The sequence below is a fragment of the Protopterus annectens genome, chromosome 4.part0 (assembly GCF_019279795.1).
Source record: "Protopterus annectens isolate FY-2018-M chromosome 4.part0, PAN1.0, whole genome shotgun sequence".
NCBI lineage: Eukaryota > Metazoa > Chordata > Ceratodontiformes > Protopteridae > Protopterus > Protopterus annectens.
This window is the reverse complement of record NC_056733.1, coordinates 1,445,537,259-1,445,557,999: the sequence shown is the minus strand read 5'-3', so window position 1 is coordinate 1,445,557,999 and position 20,741 is coordinate 1,445,537,259. Positions and strand designations below refer to the sequence as shown.

At 38.8% G+C, this 20,741-nt stretch overlaps 1 long non-coding RNA gene across 1 annotated transcript in view; it reads right to left on the bottom strand.

Annotated features, from left to right (window-relative positions):
• Nucleotides 1-19,911, bottom strand: part of LOC122799904 — a 210,262-nt gene extending 190,351 nt beyond the window's left edge. Inside the window, exon 1 of the long non-coding RNA XR_006364511.1 lies at nt 19,873-19,911. This is a non-coding gene — a long non-coding RNA (uncharacterized LOC122799904). The remainder of the gene's footprint in view (nt 1-19,872) is intronic.
• Between the last annotated feature and the right edge of the window lie 830 nt (nt 19,912-20,741).

The following is a 20,741-nucleotide window of genomic DNA, read 5'->3' as shown; positions in this document are numbered from 1 at the left end:
TTTGATGTATTTATCAGTATATTATTCTCCTCTGTTCAACTGGTCAAATTAGTCAAGTTAATTTGCAGACATGCCTTATCTGTAACACATGTAATCAGTTTACCCAATTCCAGGGCATCTGCATATAGATTGTAGAAAACCTCAGATGAAAGGTTAGGTCTGAAAGATACAATCTAAACAAGTAAGGGCCAAAGACAGAGCCCTGAAGGACACCCTGACTACAACAAAGGATTTTACCTGTCCAGTTGCTGTATGATACTTGCCATGTCCTATTTGTAAGCCATGCAGCTATCCATCTTATCGAGAGTACATCAATACCTAGTTGTACTAATTTATTCATCAGTGTTATGTGTATGATCCTTTCACATGCTGAAGATAAATCTATATAAAATTACATTACAGCACAATTTTTCATCCATAGCTATCATATTGTTATAGAATGTAATGTTACAGATGTTACTAAATCTGTTTCAACATATGCATGCTAATATTTGGTTTCGTGTCTGGACATTCTATGAAAGTCTGTACAGTTAGGAGTTATGCTGACAGCACCAACAACCAACTGTTAACTCCCAAATGGCAGCAACTGTGCATGCACAGCAATGCAAGCCCTTCCAAGCCCATGAGCATCCATACTGCTTTCCCTTTTCCCTTCAAAGAAAACTCTTCCAAGTATCAAACAGAACCCTCTGAAACCTCCATCAGAGAAACACACCACCAGGCCAACTCAGCTCTCTGAAATAAAGCAGGAGAATGGGGGCACTACAGAATCCAACCTCCACTGAATGACGCACAGCAGCGAAAATAGGGACAAATCCAACACCGCTTCTACCATCCTAATGAACTACCAGTGCACCAGAGCTTGCCCCAACCATACCACTCTGAAGGACCCAAAGTCAGAAACCCAAATGCATGCCATCCTCCACTGACTGCCCAGCAACGACAACTCACTGAGGAATGACCATCTCGGATACCTAATATAGAATGTTCCGTGACAACATGGACAGATGAGAGGCTTGCTTACCTAGCTTTCATGGGCAGAAGAGAAGGAGGTGATTCTACTGTCAGTCCCAAAGCATGCCAATTGCTCCATGACAATCACATCTTCCCTGGACGGCTCCCAAAAACATTTTTAATTTTTTTTTTATTATGATTCAGTCATCTGGAGCTGTAATCTGCCCCATGAACTCCACCAAATGGTCAACAGTGTCTTTACCAAGGACATTCAGATAAATCCTGCTGAGCAATCTAGAAGTAACTCCATTGCCAGTGTTTAATGGCCACAGAGATCCCTTGCTGCCATTGCACATGCATCTAACCCCGCTACTACAAACTACAGCACAGAAAAATTAGCTCCACAACTCCCATGAACAGGAGGCACTACGCGTGAAATACTAAACCACCAATGGATGCAAAAACCCTGCGGACACCATAACTCTGCTTTGCCTGTCACAAATACTGCCTTCCCAGAGAACCGGCCTTTCCAACCCAATAAACGGCAAGATCGAAAGTATATATTGCGAATAAAAGCTGCACCTACTGCAACTACCATACTACATTAAGAACAGCGGGATGCCCTAACACCAATGGCTCAGTGCCTCACCTGCAGTACCCCCATAATCCCTCAAACTCCCCTTGACAAGACAAACAACCCACAAAAACAAACAAAAAAAAAACTAACTGTAAATCTAATACGAACTGATGCTTATGCCACCCAGACCTTCAGCCATGAGGAGGCACACCACCAGCATTCCCCATACATACTGTCCCATACCACAAAACTCAGATCCAAACAAGTTAAACCACCCACCAACAGACTCCTCACCTATAAGTATCACACTCTCACAAACTACCAAAGTTACAACACCAATAACTCATCACCAGCCACCACCATTGATCATAGTTACTTACCAATAATTCCCTTTCCTCATGCCACCCACTCAAATCCAAGGCCTACCTGCTCACCCATCAGCACCTTGTCATCATGGACATAATACTTGCAGTAACAAGTTCATGCCAAAAATGTGACTCCTACCACAGTTACGTTTGCCTAAAACCCGTTAAGCCCCTCCTTATCCTTACCTCATTTCCTCAAACACATCTCTCTATCCCATTTAAACCTATCCTCCCCTTATCCTCTTAATTCCCGCTACTCTGTTTATCTAGCCCCACCTGAAGATGTCCCGGGACAAATTGGTTTGTTACAAACATCATTTGCCTACTTTTTGACTTTGATCCAGTCAGTTAACCAGATCTGACTCCTGGTTAGGTCCTGATCAGGGGCAGTTAGTCTATTAGGTTTTTCTGGTTAAGGTTAACAAGTACGTAAAACAATATTTAAAATTTAAGTACCACAGCTGCAGTCAAATACTCTCCACCACATGAAAAAAAAAGCCAGTGAAATTCCAAAAAGACAGTTTAATAAAATACAAGTCACATACAAGAAACTGCTCTAGCGCCTCAGCTTTAGCATGCCTTTTACAGAGTATAACACACTTGTAAAACATCACCCTTTAAATAGTTAATTAGTTAAAACATCAATTAACATTTTCAAATTTTTAAAGATACATCTCTACAGGAAACATTTCCAGTTTCACTTGATTAAGTTCTGTAGGGCTCAAAGTATTACATTTTAAAATTAATACCGATTCTTTCTTTCTCAATTGCTTTTTTATATGTATTATTTCAAATCAACTGGACTATATTCACTGCCTTTTTTAATGTCACATATATGCTCTTTTAACCTTGTTGCTAAACTTCTTTTGCTTTCTCCTATGTAATATTTATTACATGGACATCTCAAGCTATAAAATTATTCCTTCATTACATCTCAAGCTATAAATTATTCCTTCACCTGCAGAATTATAAGTGCCTATTTCTTGATATTTCTTACCATTTATATCTAAAAAAACTTTTTCTTATAAATGGGCATACACTGCACTTCCCACAAGGGAAGGTTCCCTGTTGGCTTACTTCCTTGTATCTGATGCTATTAGGTAACTTGAATGCTCCATGTACCTAACAATCTTTTAAATTTCTTCCCTTGGTATATGAAAATTTCACTTTTTTATTATACATATACTCAATACATTTGTCATCCCTGAAAATATCCCAACCGTATTTCACCAGCTCTATCAATTTTTCACTAAAATTGTGTATTTCATCACAAAAAAATATATCCTCATCGGCATCTGTGTGTTTTTTGTCTTATTTTCACATTTTGCTTATACTTCCTACCTTTTTCCTCTTTATTCATTTTACTTATAACATCTTGTATTTTATTATGTTTATACCCTCTGTTAATAAACATGCTTGCTGTTTTATTCATTTCTTCATCAGAATCTTTATCATCACTACATAACACCTTTATTCTGAGGATTTCCACATATGGTATTATTTAGATGTGATGGTAGAAGGCATGGAGGAAGGAAAAATTAGAACTAAAATACATAGAAAATTTGAGAAGCGTGACTATGTATTACATAGAGAAAGCTGTCACCCAACGTACACCATAGATTCAATACCATATGTGGAGTAATGACATGTAAGTTTCAGATTTCATACCCTTTAGAAAATTCTTAATAATGCAAAGCTTGATATTCTATAAATGTTCTAAATACATAACAGAACTACTTAAAAGCTATTCCTGTTTTTTTTTCCTTGTTTCTGATTCTTGACCAAAGATGGTGAGAGGGCAGAGGGGAGATGCACTGTATGGTTCTGACATCAGTGAGATAAAATATCTTTTGGGCTATTATTTATTAATTTATTCATTCACTTCACCTAAAGTAAATATCAGAGGTGTACGGTCATACCAGTGGCTGAAATTGGTGTGTGTGTGTGTGTGTGTGTGTGTGTGCTCACATATAGGTCAAAGAACAAAAAATTAGTAATACAGTGGGTAGAATGACCCAGTAATAAAAAAGATGGGAAGACTTTTTTTTGTCACTGACAATTTGTAGCTAGACAGGCTAAGAGAGAATATTAGAATCATTTTTTTTTTTGGTTGTGAGGGTCCTGGATATTTTCAACTTACTCTCATCTGTAATGTTTGAAAAGCTGAGTATAAAATAAAAACAATATATTACAACTGCTGAAGAACTTTTTTGTCTTCTAACTCGTGCAAAAAGAAAAGTTTATTTTAACAGAGTGACCTTTTTGGCAAATAAAGATATACTGGGGGTATAAAGTCCACAATTTGACTCTTAGTAACTGTGTCACATTTTATCCATTGGCTAAATTGTTCAAGATAGTGTAATAGTCAGCATTTTGAAGATGGACGGAAAAGTATGGCTGTAGTTCATTTAATTATTTTGCATGTTAATGTAATGGATGGTATGATAGTCATGATATTGCAAGCTTACACTCATGTACTGCTTGACCCCTAGATGCAGTCTGTGGTTTTTGAGGGTGGTGGGGATCATTGCATGTTTTGCCATCTGGGACCTTGGACTTTTGAAACTTGAAATGCTTTCCTCAAGAGTCTCTAATGGTTGAATAACTGATTATCTGCTAAAACAAGTATAAAGTAACATTTTAACCATGCTGCAAGCTCTCTCCTTACTTGTTAGTTAACATTCCACATTCAGCTCATTTTTCCACCTTATAAGAGAAAGTATAGTGCTTCATATTTAGAAGAAGGGAAGTTGAATATAGTTGTAGTTTCTTTAATTATTTTGCTTGTTGATGCTATGGATTTTGTGGTAATGTCAAACCATACTAAACTGTCTCAAAAAGAAGAAGCTGATAATATGAGGTAGTGCCATCTGTGTCAGGGAGAGTAGGGCAGTGCATGTGTGACATATTTTAGCATAGCTAGCTAGAGATTTGTAAATAATTTTATGTCGTTTGACTAACAAACTGATTTGTACAGATGTTTGTGTTAAAAATGTATTTGTAAACTTGCTTTTGTTAAAAAAATGCATCAACAGTGGATCCTGATGGATAGAAAGGAGATATACATATATGTCAGACAGTATTATTTTAATTGATTAAATGTACATGTTTAACAGAGAATTCAGGATGGGAAGAAATTAATCTCACTCCAACGAATTTTGAAAAATAGGTTGAAAATTAAATGGGTTGGGTTAGGCTATAAAGATTTTATCTTACATGTCTGATTGCAGCCAGAGACAAAAACGCCTGAGAAAACCAGGACTAAGAATTTTACGGTATTATCTTTAGAGGTGAACTAACTGCTACCTTGGAAGGGTGAACCTTTTTCAAATTGTGTTATAGCGTTCAGATGCTGCAACAGATCTTAGCAAAGATCTGGGTGTGCATTGTATCAGAATCAGGTGACCAAATGTGATGTAATTCTATAACCAGCACTGAATTTTTTTTTTTTTTGCATATTAGTGAGAGATATTCTGGAAGTGTGGCAGCAGATTTGTTTTTCGTAACCTGACAGGAAAGATCTCTCACAGATATCTCACACAACCATACACCTAATCTTGCCTTGCTGTAGTAAGAACCTTAACTAGGAAACAGTAATTATTTTGTCAGTCAGTAAAATATAGTGAGATTTGTTAAGTATTGCTTTTCTGCATCTGTGTGAATCTATTCAACTGTGTTATTTCTTATATCTCCTGTGCTGAAACTCTGGAGTTTATTGTAACTAGATATTCAGTATTCTCATGTTTTTTATTTTATTATTTATCATTAAATATTTCTATATCTTTCATTGTGGCTGGTCTTGTAGAGAATACTTTTAATATCTTAAGAGAACTTATGCTCCTGAAAGCGTTGCTGCATTGGTCAAACTCTACCATGTATATTAGTATTAATTTTACTCAGTATAATTGGGCACCCTTGTAGAAGTCTTAGAGTAGCTGACTGGTGGCACAACAGGTAACTGTGTGCCAGCCTTTCCCAGGTGTGTGTGTGTGTGTGTGTGTGTGTGTGTGTGTGTGTGTGTACAAATCAAATATCTAAGTGTGTGTCTCAACTACTTATAAAGGGACACAGAGCTCCATAGTGGTCATTGTGGAGTCCTGTTTGGGGCCTGGAGAGAGAGAGAGAGAGAGAGAGAGTCCAGCCCTAGGTCTGGAGTATGCTCCCAAGTATCCTCTTAAGGGAAATTGTGTTGCTGTATAGAGCTGCATCTGATAATTTAAATCCTGGAATGGGTTATGATGGTATCACTTTTGAATGCTACCTGTATCTCTCAACTGTACATATTTTTGCAGATTGTCATTAATTTTGCTTCAGATGTTTGTCTTGCTCCTTATAACATTTTTTTATGGTAAATTATTCACGATCGCAGTCAGGCAGTAATACCACATATTGGAGTTTTATACTTCTTACTGGTATAAAAATCTGTAGCGATGCAATACATGCCATTTTGTTAACTGTTTAAGTGTATTAGAGGAACATTTAAAACTTTTTCCTTATTCATCCCATTGTTTTGCCTTTCTCCAGAACACTTGACCAAATCAACTGAGAGGTTTGGTGCTACCCCAAAACATTTAGATCTAAATGATTTCTATTGGCGTTGTTACAGCAAATCAGAAAAAAAGTACTAGGCAATTTATGTTATTGCATTTTTGATTGTATAAGTGCCGTTTTTCTTGGAGTGGGCTGGAAAACTGAAAAGTATTGCAATCTTAGTAGCTCAACATGTGGCATGGAAGTCTTTGGTACACAAAGCTGTGGTCTCTCTTGTCAAATCTGGAACATGGATTAATTTTCCAATAGTAACACTGCAGTGCAGCATGGGGGCGGGGTGCCGCACTCCAGGGACTATCACACTAAAGATGATACATTAAACTGAGGCACCATCTGCCTGAGTTTGTGGTAGCTAAAGTGGATATCAGAGATACCACAGCACAAAAAGAGGAGGGGCTGCTTTGTTTATGTATATGTTACTTACACATTATTATAAATTATTTACTCATTTTTGCAACCGCATAGCTATCCTATTTGGTTTACAATGAAAACCTTGAAACTGCATCGGTTGAATGGTATATGGTTGACTTGCAGTTTTCAAGTAGGCAGAATATCGAACCCAAATCAATCAACCAAACTAAAGTGAATGGGTAGTGTAATTTGAGCATTTGGGTTCGACATTGTGCAGAGGTATTGCGGTTCAGTGAGGAGCAGGGAATTAGCCCATTTCCTCACTGAAGTGCAATCTCAGAGCTGGTATATTTAAGTTACAGGGGATGTGGTGTGCAAGGGGGCATGACCCCCATACAAAACACTAGAATTAACATAGTGTTGACTGTACAGTTTAACGGTATGTTAATATGCATAGCAGGAGGTGAATGATGTCACCTCCTGCTATGTCAAATACATCGAACCATGGTTGTCATTGTATTCCTTTTTGTTTTGGCTTACTTTTCAGCATTCCAAATTCCACATTTAGAGTCATTTTAAATGGTCGACTGGAGTGTATTTGAAATGCCAATAGTAAACTATTAACATAATTTTTACAATTTTTTCATAAGTAATAGAACTCAAGTTGCAATACATACTTCCTCCATTCCCATTTCCATCTGTCCTCCCCAATGCCTTTTCCACAACCATTTTCATAATTCTGCAAATACATAGTCATCTCTTTTGTTTTTGTTACATAATAGTCCTTCACACCTTTTCCAAAATACACAAATTGTAACTAATATTATATCATATTTATCAATTTCCTTCATCCTTCCTTTTATTTTTATTAATTACCATAGAATATCATTTTCATATGTACTTACCACTTTTTTAAATAACCTGTAAATTCTTATAATACTTTTTGTTACCCATCACAACTTCATTTTTCTAAAATAACCAAATCATCTGCATAAGACAGAAAATCTGTTACCTTGATTTCCTTTCCTATCTTCCATAACATTTCATCCATTACCAACATAAAATTTGAATAATTGCATTCATTACCCAAACAAAAATAAAAATATTTAAGGGAAACTTGTGCTTTACTCCCTTCTTTCCATGATTTGTTTTCCCATATGTATCTCAATGGCAACACTCAGATCTGCTCTGAGTTACAGCACAATGGCACTAAATATACAGACCCAAATGATATTGCCAACATCCTGGCAGATAGGTTCAGTGCTAATTTATACCCCTCTCACCCCCAAAAGAGCCCATCTCTATACCGGAAGAATGCAAAGTTCCTGTAATCATGGCTGCACAGGTAAAAACACACTCTCTAAAACCAAGAACACAGCATCCATGGGACCAGACAACATCCCAGGCTGCGTTCTACATGAACTACAAAACGAACTGGCACCACACCTAAGTATCATGTTCAATCATAGCCTCACCTCAGGCTTTGTACCTGCTGAATGGCACACAGCGACAGTTATCCCACTCCATAAGGGGGAGCCACCACGGACCCCGGGAACTACCACCCCATTAGCCTGATGAGCCTGTTCTGCAAGGCCATGGAGCGTATCATCATGGAACTTATAAACAAAAACATTGGTAATCTCCAAACTCTGGACCCCACCCAGTTCAGGTTTGTAAAAGGCAGATCATGTCTCCTAAACCTGATACACCTCTTTGAAGCAGTCATCAAAGCCGTAGACAAGGGTAAGGTGGTTCACACAGCCTATCTAGATCTTGCCAAGGCTTTCAACACCATCCCCCACTCTGGAATTATAGATAAACTTACTAAACTAGGTATAAATCCCTATGTCACAAGATGGGTTGCCAACTGGCTCACTGACAGAACCCACACTGTGAAAGTAGTAGACTCCAAACCCGACTTCAGACCAGTGACAAGTGGAGAATCACAGGGTTCAGTCCTGGATCCTCTCCTGTTTGGTATCTACTTCTCTGAAGTACAGGCTAACACAGAAGGTCTTTGGCTAATGAAGTTCGCAGATAACTGCAAACTAGGAGCCATAATCAAAACTCCTAACGATGTGGACATCCTACAAAAGGGCATCACTGAGACAGATGCCTGGTGTCAAAGCCATGGCCTCAAGCCCAATGCCAAAAAGTGCATTGTCATCCCCTTTGGTAAAAACCCTGTACCCATGAACTACAACATAGGCGGTAGTATACCAACACCGAAAGTATGAGAAGAGACCTTGGGACACAGGTGGACAGTAGTCTCTCCTTTGATAATCACATTGCCACAGTAGTCAGGCAATCCTTCTACATGGCACACCTCATCACAAATGGTTTCTCATTCAAAAAAAAGAGGTAATTGTTCCCCTCTACTCATCACTCATTAGACCTATTACAGAGTACAATGCCCATTTTGGTATGTACCTCACAAGACATCTACAACAACTGGAAAGGCAACAGAAATACCTCACAAAGAGGATTACTGGCCTCAAACAGATGCCCTACGCAGACCATCTAAAAAACTCCAGCTTTACTCCATCGCATATTGCCTACTCAGAGGTGAACTCTGCCTAACATACAAAGCTATGTCAAACCCAGAGCTGTTGGACATGCTCTGCTTAAAGAAATCCCAATCCCTCAGAACTACACGCTCTTGGGACCTAATCCTTGTTACCACAATAAACAGAACATGCCGGAGGGATAGATTCCTGCCCCAGAGACTTCCCATACTCTGGAATAAACTACCTATCTATATCAAACAAAGCTCCTCATTAGCAGTCTTCAAGAAAAATCTTGATGATTGGATGGGAAATAGGAAATTCACCCCGGGGATCACCTCTCTGGCTCTACTTGACAGTGGCACAGGAAAATAATTTTCTTGGGTGGCAAAAGCCAGGGTACCTTTTTGGCTGGGCTTGTATTGGCCCCAGGGCCGATAGCCTAGTACCTACTTATGAACCTATACACAAGTGGGATATTATATTGTGCACTTTAGTCTGGTCCAAGTTGGCGGTATTTTCTATTTTCTTTTCTTCCATTGCTTTGGTGACTTTCTCAAAGATGTTCACCAGGTTAAGTAGGCAGAACCTTCCCTTGATGAAGCCAAACTGGGTTGGGTCCAGTGTCTGATGGTTGCCTATGTCTTCATTGATCATTTCTACAATTTGCTTCTTGGTTTTGCATATTAGACTAGTCAGAATAATGGGTCTGTAGTTTCTGGAGCTGGTTGATGGTCTACTCTTGTGAAGTGGGATTAGTAATGCAGTCCTCCATTCTCATGGCACAAAGCCTATTTAGAGGCTATAGTTGAAAATTGACTCAAGTGGTCCTGGAAGGTTGTGTTTCAAGCTTTTTAGGAGGCATCTCAGGATATTGTCATGATACATTTAGGATGAGTTTTTGGCATTAGCAAGCACCACCAGGACCTGATCCCTGATAATATTTGAGGGGGTTATGCTAGTAGGTATTTTATGGGGGGGGGTGGGGAGTTGAAGTTTGAGCTGAATTTTATGCAAACAGATTTGTCATGCCACTCTATTCATTGAAGGTGACACACTTGACACCAGTTCAGCACACTGCTGTGTGCTGCCTTTGAGGTTAAGGGCTTAGCTGCAGAAGGTCTTGTGGTCATTGTCTTTTGCCTGTGATCTTAACCTCATAAGTGGCCTTGTTGGACTCAATTAGTCCTCTGAGTTTTCTGTTTAGTTGAATTACAAAACTCTTATCTTCATGGGAGTTGTTGTTCCTGATTTTTACCCATGACATTTGTCCTTTTTTATACACCCTGTTAAGGTTACCATACAACCAGTGCTGTTCATTTTTAGAGTTTGTTTTGGGATTACTTCTAGTAAGTACAGCAGCCTCTATACAGCAATTCATATAGTTCTACAAGCTCTCTATGAATAGTTCTGCATAGTTTACTGTGAACTCGGGTTTAGGAGGTGCACTAAATTTTGACAAACTATCACTTAATGGGATGTAGTTTGCTTTGCAACTGTTACTGGGTTTGCTGGGGTCCAACCTCACCAGTGAGGACATGAGACTGGGAGGTATGAAGTACTCTCCCATACTGGAGAATACCAGGTTCAATATGTCTGAACCTCTGGTGGGTGAACATGCTTTCTGTTGAAGTGTATTTTTGTTAATAAAATCTAGAAATCATTGTGCTTGTGAGTCTGAGGCAGTATATGATGTAGCTCCTCCCACTCACAGCACTGACACCATGCACCACTCTTTCCCTCTACTTAGTGTTACTGAGATTGGTTGGTAACCACCTCCCCCAGACATCATATCTCCTTGTGTTCTGAGAGTTTGTAACAAGACACAACACTCTTTAGAGCTAAACATGTCCAGCCTTTATCATCCCTTATTTTTTTCAGACATGAGTATACATACTGGAGTAGGACGAGAGACTGGAAAAGCTTGTGTGGATGCTCAGAGATATGTCACATTGGAAGTAGACTGGTACAATGAAACATAACTATATACTTTAGTGTACACACATTTTGGAGGCTTCATATGTTCAGTATGTCACCTCCTGCTACCTTGTTGATGAGGTGGCTGCCCTGCATCACCAGACTGCCTTCATCTGCAAGACATGTATGTGAACTAGTGCATGGATACAGTAAACTATAGCTGTGGGTACCAGTTACAGCATATGTAATATTGCACAATAATCTTAACTAACAGAGATTCAGTTGCATGTGTATTCAAAATGGAGTTAACACCTCTACCACATAAATGTATCGCTCCATGTACCTCTTGTGTTCCATCTCTTACTACCCATGTATTTGCTGCTTCTGTGCTTGAGAAGTTGGTTTAAGTTGCCAAAATAATTCAGCTACTCATGTTCTGTTAATGCATGTTTTGCAATCCAAAATATCAGATTGCTGATGAATGTCACTACTAAGTCGTAGTTTGCGCACTATTTATGCTAATGGAACTAGATGTTGTTGTGTTTCACAACAGACAATGCCTTGAGGTGTTGATAACTATATCTGCTGCATATCCCCAGTGTCTGTGCATGCCCATGCCTGCTCTTTCATACAAGCTGTAAATGTAAACATGTTGCATATCTAAGAGGCAGTATGCTATTCTACACAAGATTCAGAGTACTATGTAGGGCAACACTCTCACACTGCTATTTTGTTCTGCTATACATTTGTGGAGATAGCTGCCAATGTTAGTGCTCTCTGGAGAGAACCTGCCTAGTGTACAAAGGACAGCAAAATTATGCTTCGTTTCTTGCACAGCTAACTCAGTGATGAGATGTTAGAATGCTTAGGCAGGTCATTTCAAGATGGTAGATGACTGTTATGACCTGGCAGCCCTGCTAAGATGACTAACACCCACATTCTACTGAATTGTGCTAGCAATGGTATGATGATCTACACTGCTGTCATTCAGGAGATCTCTATGGATGGGAAGCAAAGTTTAGGCATGGACATCCTGGATGGGTTAGTATTTACCATATCTATGGAGTACAAAACTACATTTAATAAATATATTTTGCTGTTTGCAATTGGAAGCTGCTGATTCTCTTTTTTTATTTAATAATTTAGGTATTAAAATGTTCCATGTTATTTGTAGTGGGTGATTGTATTGTATGTCTGCTGAGTTGGCTGTGGATAGCTATTATTTTATTGTGGCATTATGTTGTTGTATGACTGTACAGAGGAATATGACCCTGCACATAACTGGAGAGCATTGCATGCTTTTGCATCATTGCACAAAATTATGTTTAATGTAGCTGTGTCTGCTTTACCGCATACACACAGCGGCTCTGTAATGTGAAACTTGACTGCATTGTTGTCCCTTTGTGCATATACATCCTTCCATTTCTTGTGTTAGGTAAGGATTCTGCTTCCTTGCACATGTGTATGTTGAGCAGTATTGTTGAATTGTGATTTGTTTATCCACATAGCCATATGTGTTATATAATTACTTGCCTAGAATGTTTGTTTTTAGCACAGACGGAGCATGCAGAGAATGCTAACTGGCACATGAGGCACAAGGGCTAAAGGCATAGTGATTAGTGGCCAATATGTCCTTTCCTGGCTTATATCTGCTGTATCTGCTCTGGGTAATCTTTCTGATTTCAGTTTTCCCCCTTCATCTCCCTTCTCCATGTCTCCACAGCCCTCCTGAGCCACAGGTGTGTAAGGTGCAGCTTGTTGCCGTCCCAGTGCTTTGGCTGATACTAGTGAGTAGGTGAGAATGCCTTACCTGGGAAGGTTTTTGCCTATGCCTAGCAGGTACCCTGCACAAATTGCAGCACTAGCTGTATCAGAATTGGTGCATATAGCAGAGGCTATGGCTGCCTGGATATAGATATGCAAGATCGCCATCAAGGAACCCTCCTGCAGCATGTAAGAGCCTCTGCAAACTGACTGACTAATGCCATTAGGTAAACAGGGTGTGTATGGGTCCTTGGAACTGAACACATGGGTTCAGAAACACCACCTTCTGGGTTGCAGTAATGTGTCCTGGCCAGCAACTGGCAAGTTGTTTGCATCCCATCTCCTCCCCACACATTTGTTTATCCTTTATCTGTGTGGGTCTCCCCTGCCCCCCCCCCCCACCTGTGTCATATCTATCCTTGTTGGTGTGAGTTCCTTATGTGTGTCCAAGGACTCCTGCTGCCTCATTCATCCTCTAGTCATCCCCAGCGTTATGTACATTTTCCATTTAGTATAATCCAGTGAAAAAAACAAGAGGCAGCACCATATAAACCAAAGGAGACTTTATTCACATAAAACACATCCAAATATAATATAGTAAGTGCTTTTGAGTTCCTAAGAACACTTCTTCAGACTTAATTACGTCTGAAGAAGCATTCTTAGGAACTCGAAAGCCTCATTCTTCCTGTAGTCATCCCCAGTTTTATGTACATTTTCCATTTAGTATAATCTTAATTAAGTCTGAAGAATTGTTGTTAGGAACTCGAAAGTGCTTACTATTTTATATTTGGATGTGTTTTATGTGAACAAAGTCTCCTTCACTTTATATGGTGCTTCCTCTTGATTTTTTCACTGGATTATATTAATTTGGATCGTTGAGGGGCTTTACCCTGTGGACTGAGATTATTTTACTGCTGTAAAACATTTTCCATTTACTTTTCACCCACTTCCCTTTTTTCTCTTATCTCCCTCATCTCTCTCTCTGTGAATGTGTGTGTGTGTGTGTGTGTGTGTGTGTGTGTGTGTGTGTGTGTGTGTGTGTGTGTGTGTGTGTGTGTGTGTGTGTGTGTGTGTGTGTGTGTGTCTATGTATACATATCTATATCTGTATCTCTACATTTTCATATATGTATAGTTAGTTAGCATGAGTACGAGTGATGGAAGTATTTCATTTTGCTGGTTGTTCATTTGCTCTACAATGGGAATTGTGGTGTTTTTTACAGAGCACCCATATTATGAAATGTGAGTTTTGCTATAGGAAGATTACTGCACCTTCATGTGGTGATGTTAAAATTCTTTTAGTTATAGTAAGTAGGTCACTATTAGGGGTGGGAATATGTTCATATTTGTGGGTTAGGGTTAGGATAAACTCTAGGTAAGGGGCTAGATTTAGTTGTGCATGTGTGTGAGTATGTGAATGACTGTGTGTCTGTGAGTATGTGTTAGTGTTTGTATGAATTTTTCTTTATGTGTAGTATATGAATGTCTGTCATACCGGTGCTGTTAGGGAAAGGTTTTTTCAGAAGGCAAGGACAAGATAATATTAGGATTCACCCACACGAGTAAGATAGTGTGAGTGGGGGTAAGAAATGTATGCTTTCGAATTAACATTAGTAAGTGATCTACTGTTCACTTCAGTTCAAAATGCCTCACAATGTAACAAAAGAATGATGGAACATTTAGTAACTTAAGACATGGGTGCTGCAGAAAGCACTGAGAGCAGGGAATAGTTTCCTTATTCGCAGTGACAGGACATTGGAAAAAATGTAGTGGTTGGACTATTATTATATAACCATTACTTCACTATCTTAATGGTATACTAACAGCAGTCTCACTAGTGGTATAGATGGATAGCAGGCAGAGAGGATGTGCCTGCCCACAACCACATGACTATTTAGTTCCATGATCAGGAGCATCAATCAACACTAAGACGAGAAGCAACAAAATAGGAAATGTCCTCTCATCCTAGTTGTGGGCAAAACAATTCTCTAAACTGAAGCAAACCAATTATTATAAATGTAACAAATAACTTGTTACATTCTAAAGAACCTGCACTTCAGCCTTGACAACAAATTGAGTACTAGCCTTGAGAAAATGAATGCCAGTACTGCAGTAACATCCAAGCCACAAGCATTGCTTGTGCCGCTTGACACCATTTGCCTGAGCAGCTGCCCCTTTTACCCCATCATAGCTACTTTTCTGTGTGTGTCTATTCCTGGGTAGTGAGATGTGTGGCAGAAGGGTGGCTAGTTTCATTGCTCTGGGTAATCATGACTTCAAGAAGAAGCTGAGATAATATCTTTGGGCATGTTTGGATGCATTGCTACCTTACAGCCCAGGGTAGCAAAGACCCAGGAATCTCAGCTAATGGCAAGGCACAGCGTCAAAGTATGACATCACCATAGAAGTTAGGGAAGGGATATCAAAGAGCAATCAAACATACCTTGCCAGTGGCTATGGCATCTCTCTAGTCACCCACCATTAGCCAGTGGTCTGACTCACTACTGAAAGAGCTCCACAGAGTGAGTATGCAGGCTGACCTACGGGTGATGGTTCCTCAGATTAGGTCAGGCTTCTGATGTGCTGTGCCCACAAGGCTGGAGAAGGATTGAAGTGTGGTCAGAATCCTGAAGGGGTGACTGTGGGTTGCATAAGGGATTCATAGCAGAAGCTGTACTACAGGGAAAGAACAACCCAAACCATGCCAATGTAAACAGAAGCGGTAAAAAAACCTAAAATAAAGTGTTCTGAGATTTATTTTGCAAAATAATCTGTGTAACTGCTAACAAATAAAACTTCTTCATATATTTTTTTCTGTGGTGCATCAGCAGTTGTGAAAAATAACAAGGCTATGTGGTTTCTATTTATAAAATGCCTGGTTAGAAGAGACAAATATTTACTAAAAGCTTTGCTTAAGTAGAGGAAATGACACAAATACAAAAGGAGTACTCTGATTTAATGCATCACATCAGATATGAATAAGCATTCCTGATTGTATTTTTTGAAATAAAAGTAGTAGTATACACTATTCAGTCTCTTTCTGTGGATCATTATTATCCTCTGCTTCAGCCTATAGAAATGATTACTACTGTTACTAGAAATATTTTAAGGCAGAAAATCTGAAAGTACTTTGTATATAATGCCCAATGCCAGACATCCATAGATAGTGTTGATACACTGCTTATAATAGACCATTCATGCTAACAATCTATGTGACTCAACTATTTTAAGTGATAACCAGGCAATTTATCTCCAGTAAATAAAGTAGTATGCAGTCATACAGTTGTCATAAATAGATCTGTGCCAACTAGTTTTCTCTTGCCTTTTGCACTGTGCTGTACAATAATTACATTCAGACAGTAATGCTGACTAAATGTTTCTCACTAGGAAGCAGGTTAAAAGAGCTAAGCTAGCAAAAGTGAATATTTCTTAGCATTATTTAGATTCATTAACACCTATACTAAATATATACGATCTGTCTTGAAGAACATCCCTACCACATTTTTTTTACTTTTCTAGTCACTAAGAAAGATTAAACTAACTGTACATGTAGTCTACACTTTGTGGTAACCTTTATGAATCCTCCTCGATATTTATGGCTGCAAGAAAATCAGTCGGAAAACTAAAAGTAGGAAGAAGGTGTGAGTTATAGTTGTGTTGTTTATTCACTCAGAATGTTGTACATTTAGTGTACACTTGGTATATGTGTTAATAAATCCCAGGGTGGGCAATATGAGAAATCTGAAGGTGAAAACATCATGCCTGCAGAACGATGGCAATGGAATACAGCTAAAAATGAATTTTAAATGAAAAAGAACCATACTGTTGCAAACAGACAATAATAATGACATACTGCTTCTGATAAGCTTTCCTAAATTAAATGCCAAATGATTTACTGCTATGCACCATTCTGAGAAATTACCGAGTTTTGAACACTGCATTGCTCAAGTAACTTTAGAAATGCATTTAAGGCTTTGTAAGACAGTTTAAATAACATCACACTGCCTTTATTTATGGGACACTTTGTTGCACCTTTACTGCACACAAACAGCAATCATTATTTAAAAAGTAGGTTTAAAACATAACGACAATAAACAATGCTAGCAAGTTATGTTTCATCTCAAAGTATGCTCCAAAGCCTGTTTTTGATATACCACAGTTCAAAGTATCATATAGTCTAGCAATTGATTAAAAAAAGATTAAATGAGTAAAGTAATCTGAGATGTATAAAATGGGCTGCCTTAGCTGAATATGAAGCATATAGAATCAGGACAAATAGTACGTTGTACATGAGCTAAAAATGTCTATAAAGGGGGCATTCCTTCCATGGAAGGCAGACCAGGGAACTACACACTTACACACATAAAAACACACACACACACATATAAAGACACACACACACACACACACACACACACACACACACACACACACACACACATAAAAACACACACACATACATATACACACACATAAAAACACACATAAACACACAAAAACACACACACATACACACACAAACACACACACATACACACACAAACACACACATAACACACACATACATACGTGCGCACGCTCACACACACACGTGCCATACCCGTATCTTCACAAGATCTACAAGACACAGTATGCACGTACCCATCTCTCAAGGGACTCATGCACCCTGAAGGTGGAAATGTCTTTGAATGAGATGATCCTTTATACCAGTTATATAAAGACAAGCATATACACACGTGCCATACCCCTCTCACCACAAGATCTACAAGACACAATATGCACGTACCCATCTCTCAAGGGACTCATGCACCCTGAAAGTGGAAATGTCTTTGAAGGAGATGATCCTTTATACCAGTTATATAAAGACAAACACACACTATACATGCCATAGCCTTCTCTCCACAAGATCTACAAGACACAGTATGCATTCTGAAGGTGGAAATGTCTGAGAAGGAGATGATCCTTTACACCAGTTATATGGAGACAAACATGCACACACGCAGACATACGTACGCATGTATACATATATAGATAAATGTATACATATACACACACAAACGTATGCATGTATACATATATAGATAAATGTATACATATACACACACACAAAAACACACACACATAAGTACGCATGTATACATATATAGATAAATGTATACATATACACACACACACACACACACACACACACACACACACACACACACACACACACACACACACACCTTTATTTATTTATTTCCAGTTTGATGACCAGGGAAGTCCCACAGGGCAAAGCAGTGCCCATTTTCAGTGGAGGCCTGGGGAGAAAAGTTCCAAAAGCAGCTAACAGAATATAACACAAGTATGGAATATACAGTATACAAAAGTATAAGTATACAATTTAAAATACAAAATCAAGGAGTAATATGTTTAAAAACTCAAATGTTAAAATACAGATAAAGTCAAAAGTAAAACGTATTACAGATAATATAATTAAACGTACAAGTCATAAAGTGTTTATACAAGTTTAGTGTTTGTTGTAAGAACAATGTTAGTAGTCATCAGAGGTGATGGTAGATGGGATTGATGGGAGATTTGAAAAAGATGACAGTGTAATTTAGGTGGGAAAGGGAGCAGGAACAGTCCCACTTTGAAGTAAGGTAAGGATGGAGGAGAGAGGGAGGGGGGAGAGAATTCCATAGTTTAGCTAAGGAGTGTGATAAAGTAATTGGCTAGGCAGGCGAAGGGGTTTATAGATTTTTAAGGATGTTTTGGTTTTCAGATCTAAGAGTATGACTGGGTAGGTAAGGGGTTAAGACATATGCAAGAGATGGGTAGATGGAGGGTTGGAATATGAGTTTGTGAGTAGTGGTGAGTTGTATGAATTTCAGGAAGTTAGTAAGCTCAAGCCAGTTTAGGGAGTGGAAGAAATGGCAGTGATGGGCAGACTATTTGGACCCTGTATCAAATTTTTAGACTTTGTTACATCAAGCTTCCAGTTTGTTTTTTTAGGCTACATTGGAGATGTGTAAGTAGAGGGGCACTGTACATAAGAGAGTGGAGCAGGTAGGAGGAGGCTTGAGTAAGTCTCGAGAAGCAGTTAGATAGCAAAATCAGTGAAGACCTTACAGAGACATATTTAATAATACAGACTGTACCTGCAAAGTGAAGGATGGATGAGAAAGCAAAGTTTATTAAGGCTGGGAGTGTGTCTTCACATTGACTTGCTTATTAGTAGCCAGTTTGTGCACAGATTAAAGTAAAGATCTACACTGGTAATGAAGGGGAATTGATAGAGATGCAAATAAACAGGTGTGGCTCAAGTGATACAATACTAAGGCAAACAGCACTGAAACGGCTGTTCGATGGTTATTTTTAATCACAGAGAATAGGAAGGTTCAGAATTAAGTGTATACTGTCTATTGGGCAGTTATCATTAATGCACAAACTGGGGGGGGGGGTCACAAGGCTCAAACAGTCAGTATTACTAGTACACTGAGAACTACTAGGTTACAATGTTAATGTTAAAGTTTTACTGTCATAAAACGTACATTTAGAATGCTTAGGTGGACTGACCCTGTTCTTCAAGCTGAAAAGGTATGTCCCTGATTTAGTTTTGCAGTACTGTCTCCTTCCAAGACTGTATGGGTGGGGAGGCAGCTGTGGACTGCAGAGAGTAGTTCAACAGTTAACACATCACAGAGCCATAACGTTGTTTGGAATCCAGTCAATAAATCGTACACAATACATTTAGCAGCAAACTATCCTGTGCACACAAGAAAACTAAATTGAATACTTACGAACAGCACAGCAGTAGTCAAGAATCAGAAAATGAATGCCTGTTGAATAGCTCCAAATAATTAGTCAAAAACAGCACTTTAAGAAATTCCTGAGGTCTAATAGCTTACCAGCGAGCAGAATTCAACTGCTGAAGGGCACTTGTGTCCTGATGGGAGACTAGTAATTTGAAGATGGTTCCATAAACATCAGGAATTTAATATAGACTTAGTATTGGGGGAGGGGGTAGCAAAAAGGGTGTGAACCAGGTGCAATGCAAAGAAACCAGCCAAATCAGAGAGGCAAGCAGTGGAAAACTATGAGTAAAGGCCTCGGAGGGGGTGAGTAGTAATACAAACTCTACCTGTAAGGTGAAGGAAAGATGCGAAAGCAACATTTATTAAGGCTGGGAGTGTGTCTTTACATAGACTTGCTTATTAGTAGCCAGTTTATACACAGATTAGAGTAAAGAGCTACATTGGTAATGAAGGGGAATCTACAGAGACCCAAATAAACAGGCGGGGCTCAAGTGATACAAAACTAAGGCAAACGGCACTAAAAGAGTTGCTTGAAGGTTATTTTTAATCAGAGAGAAAAGGAAGGACCTGAATTAGGTGTACAATGTCTAGTGGGCAGTTGGGATTACTGCACAAGCTGGGGGGAGAGGACACAAGGCTCAAACAGTTAGTAATATAAGCACAATGAGAACTATTAAGTTTCACTGTTAATATTAAAGCTTCACTATCATAACACATACATTTAGAATGCCTGGGTGGACTGACACTGCTCTTCTGGCTCTAAAGGTATAGTATTTATATATATATATATATATAGTTTTGTAGTACCAATTCCTTCTTAGACTATATGGATGGGAAGTAGCTGCAGACTGCATTGTTGCCTGAGTGTGATTTACTATATATATATATATATATATATCTATATAGGGCCTATATCATATGAGCAAATCGTCGCACAAATTGCGAACGTTCATAATATTGAA